The sequence below is a fragment of the Heterodontus francisci genome, chromosome 1 (genome assembly GCF_036365525.1).
Source record: "Heterodontus francisci isolate sHetFra1 chromosome 1, sHetFra1.hap1, whole genome shotgun sequence".
Lineage (NCBI taxonomy): Eukaryota > Metazoa > Chordata > Chondrichthyes > Heterodontiformes > Heterodontidae > Heterodontus > Heterodontus francisci.
Window position 1 is genome coordinate 251,456,217 of NC_090371.1, and position 16,413 is coordinate 251,472,629.

A 16,413-nucleotide genomic window follows, 5' to 3' on the forward strand; every position below is an offset into this window, starting at 1 on the left:
CTATTTTCGCTGCGTATGACTTAGTCCTTGAGGCTTACCATAGAAGTTTCGGAACTTACGGAGATTGGCTGGGCAGACTTATGTAGAATTTGAGAGGGTAAAGCAAATTAATTTTGATCATTGGATACAGGCATTAAAGATGGAAACCACATATGAGAACCTTAGAGAATTGATTCTCTTGGAAGAGTTTAAAAATTCATTCCTTCCAATCGTGAGAACTCATGCAGATAACCTGAATGTTTAAAAAGCCAGGCAAGCAGCAGAAATTGCTGATGATTTTAAGCTTGTGAATAAGCCAAAACCTTTTGTCCATCACCCCCACAAATCCAAGAAGGATAGAAAGTGGGAAAGTGAAAGGAAGGCAAGTAGCCAGGGACAAGAAGGAAAAGCTGGGAATGCCCGAGGATCAACTCCTCGGGCCATAAAGGAAGGTGCTGAGGGTAGAAGAGATGTCTACAAGCTGAAGTGTTATCATTGCCACAAGGTGGAACATCTTTGTTCGGAACACTGGAAGTTAAAAAGTAAACCCATGGGACTCGTTGGGGTATACAAAGCTATTGCTGAGAAAGAGCTTCTTTCTCTAACTGAGAGTACAGCAGACCAGGCTGTATCTTTAATGGCAGCTATAAAACCAGACACAAAAAACAAAATGAGTGTAGATATTAAGAATAATATACCTGAAAGTTATAATGAATTCTTGTCAAAAGGAAAAATAAGTGAGGTAGGCAAACCTATTGTTATATTTAGGGATACAGGAGCAATCCAAACTCTTTTGCTGGGGAAAGGTATAACATTTCCACCAGAGAGCGCACTGAATGCTTAAGCTTTAGTTAATGGAATTGGCGGGGAGTACAGACCCATACCTTTATACAGAGTGCGACTTAATATCTGGGATGGTAACTGTAGGAGTTCTTCATAGTTTGCCAGTCCAGGGAATTGACCTACTCCTGGGGAATTATTTGGCCGGATCAAACGTATCAGTTTCTCCCTTAGTCACAGAGAAACCAAGTGAAGTTAAAGAAACAGAACAATTACAGGAAAAAGTTCCAGGGCTATTTCCTGGGTGTAGTAACCCAAGCAATGGCAGGTTCCATTGTCAGAGGTAAAACTGGCACAACAAACAGATTGCCAAGTATCTGAAACTTTATTTGGGGATTTGGATAATCCAGATGAGATTTTATTTATTTATTTAGAGATACAGCACTGAAACAGGCTCTTCGGCCCACTGAGTCTGTGCTGACCAACAACCACCCATTTATACTAATCCTACATTAATCCCATATCCTGCACCACATCCCCACCATTCTCCTACCACCTACCTACACTAGGGGCAATTTACAATGGCCAATTTACCTATCAACCTGCAAGTCTTTGGCTGTGGGAGGAAACCGGAGCACCCGGCGGAAACCCATGCAGTCACAGGGAGAACTTGCAAACTCCGCACAAGCAGTACCCAGAACTGAACCCGGGTCGCTGGAGCTGTGAGGCTGCAGTGCTAACCACTGTGCCACTGTGCTGCTGACGTTTAACAAATCTTCTTTAATCACAGCACGACGAGCTGATCCAGAGTTGCATAGAATAGCACAGTCGGCACTAACAGAAGCTGAGGTGAAAGGAGTTCCAGAAGGCTATTATATTGAAGACGGGGTTTTGAGGAGGAAATGGAGTCTGCCTCATAGACCTGCGGTTGAAGACTGGATGGTTGTTTGACAGATAGTGATACCACCTAAGTATCGCCAGGAATTAATAAGGTTCGCACATGACATTCCTCGAGCAAGACACAGGGGGATTTGGAAGACTAAGTCACATATAAGTCAACATTATTACTGGCCAGGCCTTACAAAGGACATGAAGCAATTTTGTAGGACATGCCAAATGGTGGGAAAACCACAACCTACCATAAAACCGGCACCACTAATTCCCATATCAGTTATTGAGGAAACATTAAGTAGGGTATTTGTAGTCTGTGTAGCACCCTTGTCAAAAGCAAAATCAGGACATCAATATATACTTACTATCATGGATATGGCTACTCAATTTCCAGAGGCTATTCCTTTGAGGACAATTACTGCTAAAGTCGTAGTGGAGAAGCTAACCCAATTCTTTACGAGATATTGATTACCACTTGATGTTCAATTGGAACAAGATTCTAATTTCATGTCAAAAATATTTCAAGAAGTTATCTGCAATTTGGGTATCAGACATTTGAAATCTTCAGCATATCACCCACAGACACAGGGAGCTTTAGAGAGGTACCATCAAACTCTCAAAACAATGATTAGAGCATACTATCAGGAATATCTGCATGATTGGGATAAAGGGCCAGACTCTGTCTTATTTGCCACCAGCAATTTGCTGGAAAACAACTTAATTGAACCTAGTCAAAGCATCTGGAGTTCACCAATAGTCTTAGTGCCTAAATCTGATGGGTTAACTCGACTTTGAATAGACTACAGAAAAGTCAATGAGGTAACGAAGGCAGGCTCCTACCCAAATCCTCATTGAGAAGACTGCATTGATGGAGTAGGCAGCGCCATGTGTCCTACAGAGATAAATTTGTTGAAGGGATACTGTCAAATTTCTTTGACGCCCCAAGGTAAGCAAGAGTCAGTTTTTGTTACACTGGACAGGTTTTTTCAGTATCAAGTGATATCACACAGGTTAATGGGTACTCGAGAAACTTCTCAGAGAATCGTGAACCCAGTAATGGTCAGTGTTCCTAACAGTGCAGTTCACCTGGCTGAGGTCTATATCGAAGGAAAACATGAAACAACTAGGAGACTTGGAAGGCTGCAATTGGCTGAATGGGACAACCTTTGTAAAAAAAAATTAAAAATCAAAATACCAGAATATTCAGATGGAGTTTATTGTTATAGAGTTTTCAATTGAAAATTGTACACGTTTCAGGAAAGAAAAATGTTATATCCGATGCTTTGTCACGAGTTTAATCTTGTTGAGTTACATGAGTAACAATGGTACAAAGAAAAATTGTGTTAATTACCAGTACAGTGAATGAGAGCATGAATGCAAAAATATGTTTAAAATGTTTTTTTTACATTTCTGTTTCACATTCTAATGAAATGCATACAAGAATGGTGTTTCATTTTGCCAAGGGCGGAAGTGTCATAAGAGTTATTTTTTAAACTAGGTGGTCTATGTGCCTGTAAGACTGAAGAAAAGACTGTAAACAGTGACTGAATGTTGACATTTTGTGTTTGGAGTGCAGGCTGCAAGGCAATTTGTATATAAGCAACAGGAAGATTTTTTGACTGTCTATGGAAAGACTTAGTTTCAGTTCTGCAGAGGGAAACAGAATAGCCAGCAGTGACTGGAGCTGTGATTTACTGACAGACCAGAGGAAAAGACATATTCTGTCTGAAAATAAGCTCTGCATTTCAAGGGAAAAAGTGCTACATTTAAGGTGAAGCTTGAAGAGAGAGGTAAGGACCCAGAGAAAAGAGGAATTGTTACAAACTGTGAGGAAATACTGCTTTAGAGAAAGGAAGCCTGTGTTTCAGGTATGGCAAGTTGCTGTTGCCTCCAGTCAAGAATCCCTGCCTGAAGAGTGAGATCTGTAGTTGCTGTGTTCTGTGAAGACGGCTGCTTTGCTAAGAGTAAGTCCTGTTGACTTTTGTGTTTTTGGAAGTTCCTGAACTCTCAAAGACAGTTTCGACTGTTAGACTGCTACTTTAAAATTTAAATGGACCTGTTGCTACAACCTGCTGCTGATTGATCTGTGTGATGCCTGCTGCAGATGAATTGCCTTGAATGCCTACCCATCACAGACTGTTTATCAAACATGCCTGGAGAGACTTTGAGTGGCATCTGACTAATCGACTCTGGGACACCTCACTGTTTTGCAAACAACCCACCAGGAGTTATAACACAGTTATTTTATTATCCTGAAGAAACTGTTATAAAATTGCGATGGCAACTCCACCTGTAAAGAATGAGGCACATTAATTTTGTCAGTGGAACATTAATTTTTAAACACTAACTGGACTGAAATATTGCTCTACCTGCATTTTAAAGGGACAGTGGACGGAAACATTTGCATTCTAAAAGACAATTGTGTGAAGAAGACAATGGAACTGCTCCCTGATTCAATTAACCCAAATAGATTTTGAACACCAGACACTGAATGTGTAAAAAGATAGCATTCCATTGTCTGCCCCCCACCTGTTCCCCACCACCCCCCTCACCATTGAGGGTATCTGCTAAGATGGACAATCCATAAACTGCAGGACCGGTTGTTCCAAATAAGGGGTTATCACATGACTAACCTGCTGGCCAACTTGGAGTTTTGAACAGTTTGAGGTCAAATTGCAATTTGAAGATAAAAGAGAAGGAAGGCCTCTATCTCTCTCTCTCCCTCCCCTGCAAAGACATGGACCCATGGAAGAAACTAAGCCAAGACAGAAAACCATCAAAACAAGTTTGAAAAAGTACACTGGGCCCCAACGAGATGGCAAGATTTAACTGCAATCAAAGATTTTACATCAAACTCAAAAGAGAGTAAATGAACTCCAGCTATTGCTTCAAACCTTTCCCCTTGATTCTTTATCCTTTTCTGTCTCTACCTGCATGTGTGTTTATTCCATGTGCATGCTAGCATGGTCACATCATATATTTTTAGTAGTTTTAACTGAATTAGAGTTTTAAGGTTAGTAAACTTACACCTTTCTTGTTTAAACCTAAGAAAACCTGTCAAGTTGATTTCTTTGCCATTACAATTGGAGAGCAGTGAAAAAGGATTCACCAAGGGGAAGGTAAAAATACAGTGTTTTAAGAATTAAATCCTGGAACAGTCAAACCAGGAAAAGGAACCCCTAGACCCCTTTCTCATCTGGTCGTTACAAAATCAATATAACCATTTTCCCTGGTTAACCGTTGGTAATTGAATCTATGTGTGTGCATGAGGGTTAGGAAGATAAAGTAGTTATAAAATCTTTTCGTACATATATATTCATCTCATTATTGTTTAAAACTTGGTTTATTAATAAATAGTTAATTTTGTTGTTGTTCAAAGAAACCTGGTTTGGCGTACTTTATTCTGAGGATAAGTAAAGTGATTAATTTGGCTATTTTTCCAGTAGGTGGGAAACTTTACTAATACGCCCGAGACCTGGGGAGTAGTGGAACTGAATTAACAGTGCATTACCCCCGCCTTGATCGTAACACTGTTCAATAGCTGATCAAACATCTTGTCATCTGTACCTGGAAAATATGCTTCCAGTCTAACTTCATCTTATGAAGCCAGTCTTTGACCATTGATTTCTTGACATATCTCACGAAACAATGAATAACTTGAGGGACTTATCCTTATATTGGACATTGCACTCCATTTGTCCACACGTTTCAAACACCTCACTAGACTAGGTTTTCAACCGAACTGTGCTCTCAGAGATACATCACTGAATTGTCTCTATGTGTCTCTACTCATAATGGAGCAATCTGTAGCCATATTGATGTGCGTGTTGATGTATTTTTGATTTACCTTTGTACAAAAGTCTCTGTCATTTGAGTGATTGCTGGTGGCATACAGCTCTAGCTCCTCTGACAATCAAGTGGTGCGAGACCCCTTGGGGACAAGCGACCATAATATGATAGAATTCTTCATCAAGATGGACAATGATGTAGTTGATTCAGAGACGAGGGTCCTGAATCTTAGTAAAGGAAACTACGAAGGTATGAGGCGCGAGTTAGCCATGATGGATTGGGAAACCTTACTTAAAGGGATGACGGTGGATAGGCAATGGCAAACATTTAAAGAACGCATGGATGAACTGCAACAATTGTTTATCCATGTCTGTCGCAAAAGTAAAATGGGAAAGGTAGCCAAACTTTGGCTTACAAGGGAAATTAGAGATAGCATTAGATCCAAGGAAGAGGCATATAAATTTGCCAGGATAAACAACAGACCTGAAGATTGGGAGCAGTTTAGAATTCAGCAAAGGAGGACCAAGGGATTAATTAAAAAGGGGAAAATAGAGTACGAGAGCAAGCTTTCGGGGAACATAAAAACTGACTGTAAAAGTGTCTGTAGGTATGCGAAGAGAAAAAGATTGGTGAAGACAAATGTAGGTCCCTTACTGTCAGAAACAGTGGAATTTATTATGGGGAATAAAGAAATGGCTGACCAACTAAATGCATACTTTGGTTCTGTCTTCACAAAGAAGGACACAAATATCATACCTGAAATGTTGGGGAACACAGGGCTTAGTGAGAGAGAGGAACTGAAAGAAATCAGTATTAGTAGAGAAATGGTGTTGGGGAAATTGATGGGATTGAAGGCCGATAAATCCCCAGGGTCTGATGGTATGCATCCCAGAGTACTTAAGGAAGTGACCCTAGAAATAGTGGATGCATTGGTGGTCATCTTCCAAGATTCTATAGACTCTGGAACAGTTCCTACAGATTGGAGGGTAGCTAATGTAACCCCACGATTTAAAAAGAGAGGTAGAGAGAAAGCAGGGAATTATAGACCAGTCAGCCTGACGTCGGTAGTGGGGAAAATTCTAGAGTCCATTATCAAAGATTTTATAGCAGAGCACTTTATGAACAGTGGTATAATCGGGCAGAGTCAGCATAGATTTACGAAAGGGAAATCATGCTTGACAAATCTACTAGAATTCTTTGAGGATGTAACTAGTAGAGTTGATGGGGGGGTGGTGGGGGAGAGCCAGTGGATGTGGTTTCTTTGGACTTTCAGAAGGCTTTCGACAAAGTCCCACATAAGAGGTTAGCATGTAAAATTAAAGCGCATGGGATTGGGGGTAGTGTATTGTGATGGATAGAAAATTGGTTGGCGGACAGTAAACAAAGAGTAGGGATAAATGGGTCTTTTTTGAAATGGCTAGCAGTGACTAGTTGGGTACTGCAGGGATCGGTGCTAGGACCCCAGCTATTCACAATATACATTAATGATTTAGATGAGGGAACTAAATGTAATATCTCCAAATTTGCGGATGGCACAAAACTGGGTGGGAGAGTGAGTTGTGAGGAGGATGCAGAGAGGCTTCAGGGTGATTTGGACAAATTGAGTGAGTGGGCTAATGCAGGGCAGATGCAGTGTAATGTGGATAAATGTGAGGTTATCCACTTTGGTCGCAAAAACAGGAAGGCAGATTATTATCTGAACGGCTATAAACTGAGAGAGGGGAATATGCAGCGAGACCTGGTGTTCTTGTACACCAGTCGCTGAACGTAAGCATGCAGGTGCAACAGGTGGTAAAAAAGGCAAATGGTATGTTGGCCTTCATAGCGAGAGGATTCAAGTACAGAAGCAGGGATGTCTTGCTGCAATTATACAGGGCGTTGGTGAGGCCACACCTGGAATATTGTGTGCAGTTTTGGTCTCCTTATCTGAGGAAGGATGTTTTTACTACAGAGGGAGTGCAGCGAAGGTTTACCAGACTGATTCCTGGGATGGCGGGATTGATGTATGAGAAGAGATTGAGTCGGTTAGGATTATATTCACTGAAGTTCAGAAGAGTGAGGGGGGATCTCATAGAAACCTATAAAATTATAACAGGACTTGACAGGGTAGATGTAGGAAGGATGTTCCCAATGGTTGGGGAGTCCAGAACCAGGGGTCATAGTCTAAGGATATGGGGTAAACCTTTCAGGACTGAGATGAGGAGAAATGTATTCACCCAGAGAGTGGTGAGCCTCTGGAATTCACTACCACAGAAAACAGTTGAGGCCAAACCATTGTATGTTTTCAAGAAGGATATAGCTCTTGGGTCTAAAGAGATCAAAGGGTATGGGGCGAAAGCCAGAACAGGCTACTGAGTTGAATGATCAGCCATGATCATAATGAATGGCGGAGCAGGCTCGAAGGGCCAAATGGCCTTCTCCTGTACCTATTTTCTATGTTTCTTTGTTTCTCTGTTTGGGCATTCTGGATTCACTTCAAGATTGTGAACAGCGCCTTGTGACATCACTGTTTTCCATTACCACTGGAATGAGTTCCCTTTTCTGCTCTGTCCTTCGCTCAGCAAGCAGTTGCAATATGGCCTTTCTTTGGGCAATTGACACATTTGGCATTTCTGCACTGACATACTTGTGGTGTGTGTTTGCCCTTATAGCGATAACAAGTCACTAAACTGCTATCATCAGCACTTTTCTGACTAGGTCTCTCTCCACTTTAGTCTTGGCGAAGCCTTCTGATAGTGGACAGAAGCTGTATTGTCCCTGGCATAGGAAGAAATTCCCAAGCATTCTTTGATGCCATCTCAAGAGAAAAAGCAATCTTACACACTAGTCAAATGTAAGATTTTATGTGTTTAGTAACTTGAATTGGATTCTTTCGTCCACGAATCCTCACACAAATCTGCCTCGTAATGCATGGTCTAATTTGCAGTTTAGTGATAAATTGATCAGTGCCACAATATTACTCACCAACTGTTTCACTACTTTTCTGATTTCTTGCCCCAGATTTGTAGTTTTCTGCAATCTCTAATGGCGTAAGGTTGAACTATTCCTCTAACTTGGTGATGGATTGCCTTGAAGGGCACATCTTTTTCCTTGTTGGGAGCAAGAAGGTTTGTTAGTGTGCCATACACTTACAGGCCAATTTCCATTTGTAAAATTGCTATCTTGTGCTCAAGAATTGCCTTATTCTGAGTCTTGCCATCTTTTATCAACCTTGAGTTCAGAAATGTTAATATAGAACATACGCTCATATGAATTAGGAGCAGGAGTAGGCCATTTGGTCCTTCGAGCCTGCTTCGCCATTCACAAAGATCATGGCTGATCTGATTGTAACCTCAACTCCACATTCCTACCTACCCTGATAACCTTCCACCCCCTTGCTTATAAGAATTTATCAACCTCTGCCTTAAAAATAGTTAAACACTCTCCTTCCTCCGCCTTTTGAGGAAGAGAGTTCCATAGACTCACAATCCTCTGAGGGAAAAAAAAATCTCCTCATCTCTGTCTTAAATGGGTGACCCCTTACTTTTAAATAGTGACCCCTAGTTCTGGATTCTCCCACAAGAGGAAACATCCTTTCCACTTCCACCTTGTCAAGACCCCTCAAAATCTTATATGTTTCAATCAAGTCGCCTCTTACTCTTCTAAACGCCAGCAGATACAAGCTTAGCCTGTCCAGCCTTTCCTTAAAAGACAACCTGCCCATTCCAGGTGTTAGTCCAGCAAACCTTCTCTGAACTGCTTCCAATGCATTTACATTCTTCCTTAAATAAGGAGACCAATACTGTACAGCAGATGTGGTCTCACCAATGCCCTGTATAACTGTAGCATAACCTCCCTACTTTTGTATTCAATTTCCCTTGCAATAAATGATAACAGCTTTCCTAATTACTGGCTGAACCTGCATACTAACCTTTTGCGATTCATGCACTAGGACACCCTGATCCCTCTGAATCTCAGAACTCTGCAATCTCTCACCATTTAGATAATATTCTTCTTTATTCTTCCTGCTAAAATGGACAATTTCTCACTTTCCTACATTATACTCCATTTGCCAGATCTTAGCCCACTCAATTAACCTATCCATATTCCTTTGTAGCCTCCTTACGTCCTCTTCACAAGTTACTTTCCTACCTATCTTTGTGTCATCAGCAAATTTAGCAACCATACCTTTGGTCCCTTCATCCAAGTCATTTACATAAATTGTACAAGGTTGAGGCCCCAACACTGATCCGCATAGAACACCACTCGTTACATCTTGCCAACCAGAAAATGACTCATATATGCCGACTCTGTTTCCTATTAGCTAGCCAATCTTCTATTCATGCCAATATGTTACCCCCTACACCATGAGCTTTTATTATCTGCAATAAACTTTGATGTGGCACATTCTCAAATACCTCCTGGAAATCTAAGTACAATACATCCACTGGTTCCCCTTTATCCACACCAAATGTTACTTCTTCAAAGAACTCCAATAAATTGGTTAAACATGATTTCCCTTTAACAAAACCATGCTGACTCTGCCTGCTATAACGTCTTTAATCAAAGCTTCTAACATTTTCCTTATGACAGATGTTAACTGGCCGGTAGTTTCCTGCTTCCTGTCTCCCTCACTTTTTGAATAAAGGAGTTACATATGCTATTTTCCAATCTAATGGAAACTTCCCCGAATCTAGAGAATTTTGAAAAATTATCGTCAATGCAACTATCTCACTAGCCACTTCTTTTAGGACCCTAGGATGAAGTCCATCAAGACCCAGGGACTTGTCAGCCCGCAGCACAACAATTTACTCAGTACCATTTCCATGGTGATTCAAATTCTCTTGAGTTCCTCCCTCCCTTCCATTTACTTATTTACAGCTATTTCTGGGATGTTACTTGTATCCTCTAGTGAAGACCGATGCAAAATATCTGTTCAGTTCATCTGCCATCTCCTTATTATCCATTATTAATTCCCCAGACTCACTTTCTGTCGGACCAATGCTCACTTTGTTATCTCTTTTCTTTTTAAAATATCTATAGAAACTCTTACTATCTGTTTTTTATATTTCTAGCCAGCTTTCTCTCATACTCTAATTTTTCCTCCTTATTAATCATATAATCATTCTCTATATTTCATCCAATCTTCTGACCTGCCACCCATCTTTGCTCAATTATATGCTTTTTCATTAAGTTTGATACTATTTTTAACTTCTTTAGTTAACCACAGATGGTGGGCCCTCCCCTTGGATTTTTTATTTCTAATTGGAATGTATCTATTCTGCATATTCTGAAATATCCCCTTAAATGTCTGCCACTGCAAGTCTATTGACCTATCCCTTAACCTACTTTAAGAGTTCACTTTAGCTAGATCTGCTTTCATGCCCTCATAATTGCTCTTACTTAAGTTTAAAATGCTAGTCTTAGGCCCACTCTTCTCTCCCTCAAACAGAATGTAAAATACAATCATATTATGATCACTGCTGCCTTGGGGTACCTTCACTATGTGGTCATTAATTAATCCTATCTCATTGCACAATACCAGGTCTAGTATAGTCTGATCTCTGGTTGGTTCCAGAATGTGCTTTTCTAAGAAACTATCCTGAAAACATTCTATGAACTCCTCATCCATGCTACCTTTACCCATCTGATTTTTCCAGTTTATATGTAGATTAAAATTCCCCATGATTATCACTGTACCTTTCTGACAAGCTCCCATTATTTCTTTCTTTATACTCTGTCCTACTCTATGGTTACTGTTAAGGGGTCTGTATACCACTTCCAAAAGTGATTTCTTACCTTTATACTTTCTCATCTCTACCCAAACTACTTCTATATCCTGGTTTCCTGAATTTAGGTCATCCCTCTTTATTGTGCTAATACCATCATTAATTAACAGAGCCACCCCTCTACCTTTTCATAGCTTCCTGTCCTTCCTAAATGCCATGTACCCTTCAATATTCAGGTCCTAATCTATGTCATCCTGCAGCCATGTCCCTGTAATAAATATCAGATCATACGTATTTATTTCTATTTGTGTTATCAGTTCATCTGTTTTGTTTCGAATGCTACGTGCATTCGGATAGAGTGTTTAGTTTTGACTGTATTATTTTTGTAATCTCTGAGCTTATCTGCTGATTTACTCTTAGATTTGTACTCTCTGTCCCTTCCTGTCACAGTCTATAATTTCCCATAACAATACCTTTCTCTCTTACCTTGTCTCTACTCTTTGATTTACCACCTCTTCCCAAATTTGATCCCTTTCCCCCACTATTTAGTTTAAAACCCTCTCTACTTCCCTAGTTATGTGGCTCACTAGAACACTATTCCCAACACAGTTCAGGTGTAGAGTGCCCCAACAGTACAGACCCCAGTTTCCCCAGTACTGGTGCCAGCGGCCCACAAACTGGAACCCATTTCTACCACACCAGTCTTTGAGCCACACATTAATTTCTTTAATCTTATTTGCCCTGTGCCAATTTGCATGCTCAGGTAATAATCCAGAGATTATTACCTTTGAGGTTCTTGGCTTTTTAATTTAGACCCTAGCTGCTCATATTCCCTCAGCAGAACCTCTTTCCTAGTTCTACCTATGTCGTTGGTACCTACATGGACCACGACCACTGGATCCTCCTCTTCTGACTGCAAGTTCCTCTCCAGCCCAGAGCAGATGTCCCGAACCCTAGCACAAGGCACGCAACACAACCATCTGCATTCTCGCTCTCAGCTACAGAGAACTCTGTCTATCCCCCTGACTAAGCTGTGCCCTACTACCAGTACATTCCTCTCTACTCCCCCAACTTGAATGGCTTCCTGTACCATGGTGCCATGCTCAGTTTGCTCATTCACCTTTCATGCATACAGGTTGAGAGAATCTCAAACCTGTTAGACAATTGCAAAGGCTGAGGCTCCTCCGCTTCTATGTTCTGGGTCCCCATACATCCCTCACTCACAGTCACACCCTCCAGTCCCTGACCATGGAGTAAATCGGAAGACTCTATCTTAAGGTGTGTGACCATTTTCTGTTACAAAGTGTCCAGGTAACTTTCCCCCTCCCTGATGTGTCGCAGTGTCTGCAGCTCAGCCTCCAGCTCATTAAATCTGAGCCGAAATTCCACAAGCCGCAGACACTCACTGCAGAAGTGGTTGCCATGGATCGCATTGGTGTCCACAAGCTCCCATATACTGCAGCTGCAACACATCACCTGCCCTGTCATCCTTATTGTGTTTTAAATAACTAGTTAATTATTTACTTAATTAGTGTATTAATGAATGGCTTTCCTCATCAGCACTTACTATGCCAATTTAAACCTTAGTAATACAATAAACCTTACCGCTTAGAAAAAAACAGCACAGTAGACTCACCAGCTTCTTACTGCCCTTCTGCTTGTGTGCATTCATTAGTTATAAGGTAGTTACATAAATTTTAATTTCAAGTTATTCTCTCATTTCTAACTATTAACACATACACCCGAACAGGAGTGAACTAACCTAGCTATTTACAGATGCTCCCTAACAGCAGTTACTCCCCAACCAATCACCTTACAGTTTTCCTGTGATGTCACTGTTTGAATTTTTTTCAAACACAGTCAACGTGCACCAACTTCTGAAGAGGTGTTCCGTCACAGGTCCGAATCCACTCCTCTCAGCTCCCGAAGGTAAGTGAAGGCCTTAAGCCTGGCACTGTATTTATCCTCTCCCAGTTCCAGGTGCTCCCTCGCAAGTCCGATTCCACTCCTCTCAGTTCCCGAAGTTAGCTCTGAAAAATATGTCCATTCTTTCCATATATGAACTGAATGGTTATCAAGCCCTCTCATATATTCCTAGCCTTCCAATGTATTCCGTGGGCACGGCCATATTGTCCTAAATGAGCACTTTGAAACCAATGCACATTGTGGCATTCCATTTAACTGAAAAGACAATTTGAGGCTCAGCTTTGCATAAACCAGCCAAAATCTCCGCCATCTGAGCAGATAGGTCATCAGAAGCTCGCTGAACTTGTTCACAGCAGTCCGTGCTCCTGTTTGCTGCCTGTATTAACAGACTTTAATCCCATCCTTTTTCTCCATTTTCTGTGATATATTTGAGTGGCGCTAACAGACAAAGTGGACACCAAGCATGGCCACTGCAAAGAAGTGTTTATTTAAGTCACGGCATCATCACAGCATTAGCATATTCTACAAATACATGATAAATATATGCCTGAGTTATACAAAAGCAGAATACTGTGGATGCTTGAAATCTGAAATAAAAACAGGAAATGTTGGAAATACTCAGTAGGCCAGGCAGCATCTGGCCTTTCATCAGTCCACAGATGCAACACCACAGTTATACCTCCTCCCAGGTGATCTTTAGTATGAAGCTGAGCCACTGGCCCTGAGGCACAGGGAGATAATGTAATCCTATTCATGATGCTGAGCATGCAAAAGACATTCTGGGCTGGATTTTAATGTGCAGACCAGCTTGGAGCAGCTTGATGACATGCGGCTGCGGGGGTGGTGCTGATAGCGCATGGGAAACCCAGAATATGTTAAGGGTATCTGTCAGTGGCTTTGTAACGCATCCATTTCAATAGCATTCCATTTCTGGGTTTTTCATCCAATCAGCGTCAATGGATGTGATGACAACCCGCACAATGCCATCTCAATTCTAGTTTTAAAGAGATAATCCAAATATGCAAGTTGGAGTTGGGAAGAAGAGAGAAGGTAGGTCAGGAATGGGAGCAAGATGTTCAAATAGTTTCTATCCATCAGGTGAACAAATGCCATTCTTCTCATTCATATGTCTCTTCTTTCCATCCTGACATGAAAAGAGACCAGAGAACACCAGGGGGAGGCAGAGGTGGTCCTCCAGCCATCTCACAATTAATAGCTGGCGAGGAGGAGGTACTGGAGATCAGCAGGGTCTTGGTGTGTCAGGACATCAGAGATAGGGAGATGGTTGTGTCCCAGCTACTCGGTGACAGAATTAAATATTAGACAGCCACGTGGCAGATAACAGTTAATTATGTTGACTTGATGCCAAGAGTGAGTTAAATATGATCGCATGAGTACTGATAACTACAAACATTCTTACTTTGTCAGCAGTCATATATATCTTTCATCTCCTACAGGGCCTTCACACATCTAACATGAGCTGGTTGAGTTTGATGACAAAGTCTCCTCTGAGGAACGCAATCCCTCTAAGCGTGCTCCATCTCAGGACTTATGCAGACCATTCACAGGCAATTGCACTTTGGTGGGATCAGTTACAAAGATGGTTGACTTTTCACCAGAGGACTCATACACCATAGTTGGGATTTTGTGAGGCTCCCCAAGGTGGGGTCGGAGGCGGGTGGGGTGGGGTGGTGGGGGGCACAGAGTATCGTGACGGGTGGCGGGGGGTGGAGGCCCATTACCTCCCAGTCTTCTCCCCGTCAATAAGCGATCTTCCCAGGGGAGGTTGGGAAATAGACCGATGATGGCCTTGCCGTCCAGAGGCTAATTGAGGCACTTAAGTGGCCTATTAATGGCCAATTAAGGGCCTTTTCCCACCGCCGCTGGGATCTTACCAGCAGCAGGGGGTGCCTCCGTCGCGTGGGGAGGACACCTTGTAACATGAGGCACCCTCCCTGCAGGCTTAGGGGGGGTCCCTCCTTCATGGGCAATTTGTGCCCCACGGAAGACTCACACTGGGAACCACTTTACCCCCTAGGACTGCCCCCCAAAATGCACGACCTCACCACCTCCCCCTGTCCCCCACCCTTGCCAGGGCCTTCCAGACTGGCCCCAGTGAGCCTGCCTTAGCTACCTCTGGCCCGAGTTTCCAGTACTGGGCCTGGGTCAGAGGCCTCTGCAGTACCAGCAGTGATCACCACTCGTGGTGGTGCTGCCGATACTGCTAAGCTGCCAGCCCACTGATTGGCCAGCAGCTCTTGAAGGCAGGATCAACGTCTCTTTAAAGAAAGGAGATGGGGACCGGTTCCTGAAACTTTGATTTAAAAAGACTGGAGGATCGCCCTGAGGAGATGGGGGGTTCATGAAAAGGCAGAGGTGGATGTTATGGTCAGATAAGGAGCAGTCGAAGGGCTTCCCTCTTTTCCCTCTTATGAACAAGTGTACAATCATCAGCCAGGATTGCTGCCTGCCTGGCTCTTGGAACCCTTTGCTCCTCCACGTGGTTTCTTACGGAAAGGGGAAGCGAGTTTTTGAACTGCTCGAGAAGGATCACCTCTCTGAGGTTTTCATCGGTGGACTCTATCTTAAGTGCCTGTATCCATTAGTCAAAAGAGAGTTGCTTAACCCTTTCGAACTCAATGTATGTTTGTTCCAGCTGCTTTCAGGGAGTTCAGAATTTTTGGCGGTACGCCTCTGCTACTAGCTCATATGCACTAAGGATAGCATTTTTGGTCATCTCATAGTCTTATAAACTCTCATCAGACAATAGGAAATAAACCTCATGGGCTTTTCCTGTTAATTTGTTTCGCAGTATCAGGGTCCAGCGCTCCACTTGTCACTTCAACTGTTTTGTAAGCGTTTCAAATGAGATGAAAAATGCTTCCACATCCCTCTCATTGAACTTTGCTATTAATTGGGAGGACTCTAAGAGCTCAGCACTTGGCACTGAGCTAGGGATAGTTCCCTCACTAACATTGACTTCACTGAGTACATCAGGTCTTCCGCTATTCAGTTTGAGCTGACTTAACCTGAATTCCCTCTCTTCTTTCCTTTTCTGGAAAGCTCTTTCTTTCTCCCTTTATGTTTTCCCTTTCCTGGAATTCTCTCTCCTCCTTCTGGAATTCTAATTCTAGTCTCCTCTGTTCTAGCTGTATCTGAGCTAATGTTACTCTGTCTGTTTCCAACTCTAAGCTTGTCTCTGGGTCTTCAGTATCAATTTTAAAATGGTTGGCTGCAAGTTTTAGGATTTCGGGTTTCCTAGCTTTTGGATGGATATTTATCTCTAATTGCCTAGCTATACTCCTTAACTCTTCAATGGATAGGGCTTTTAAATTGTCCG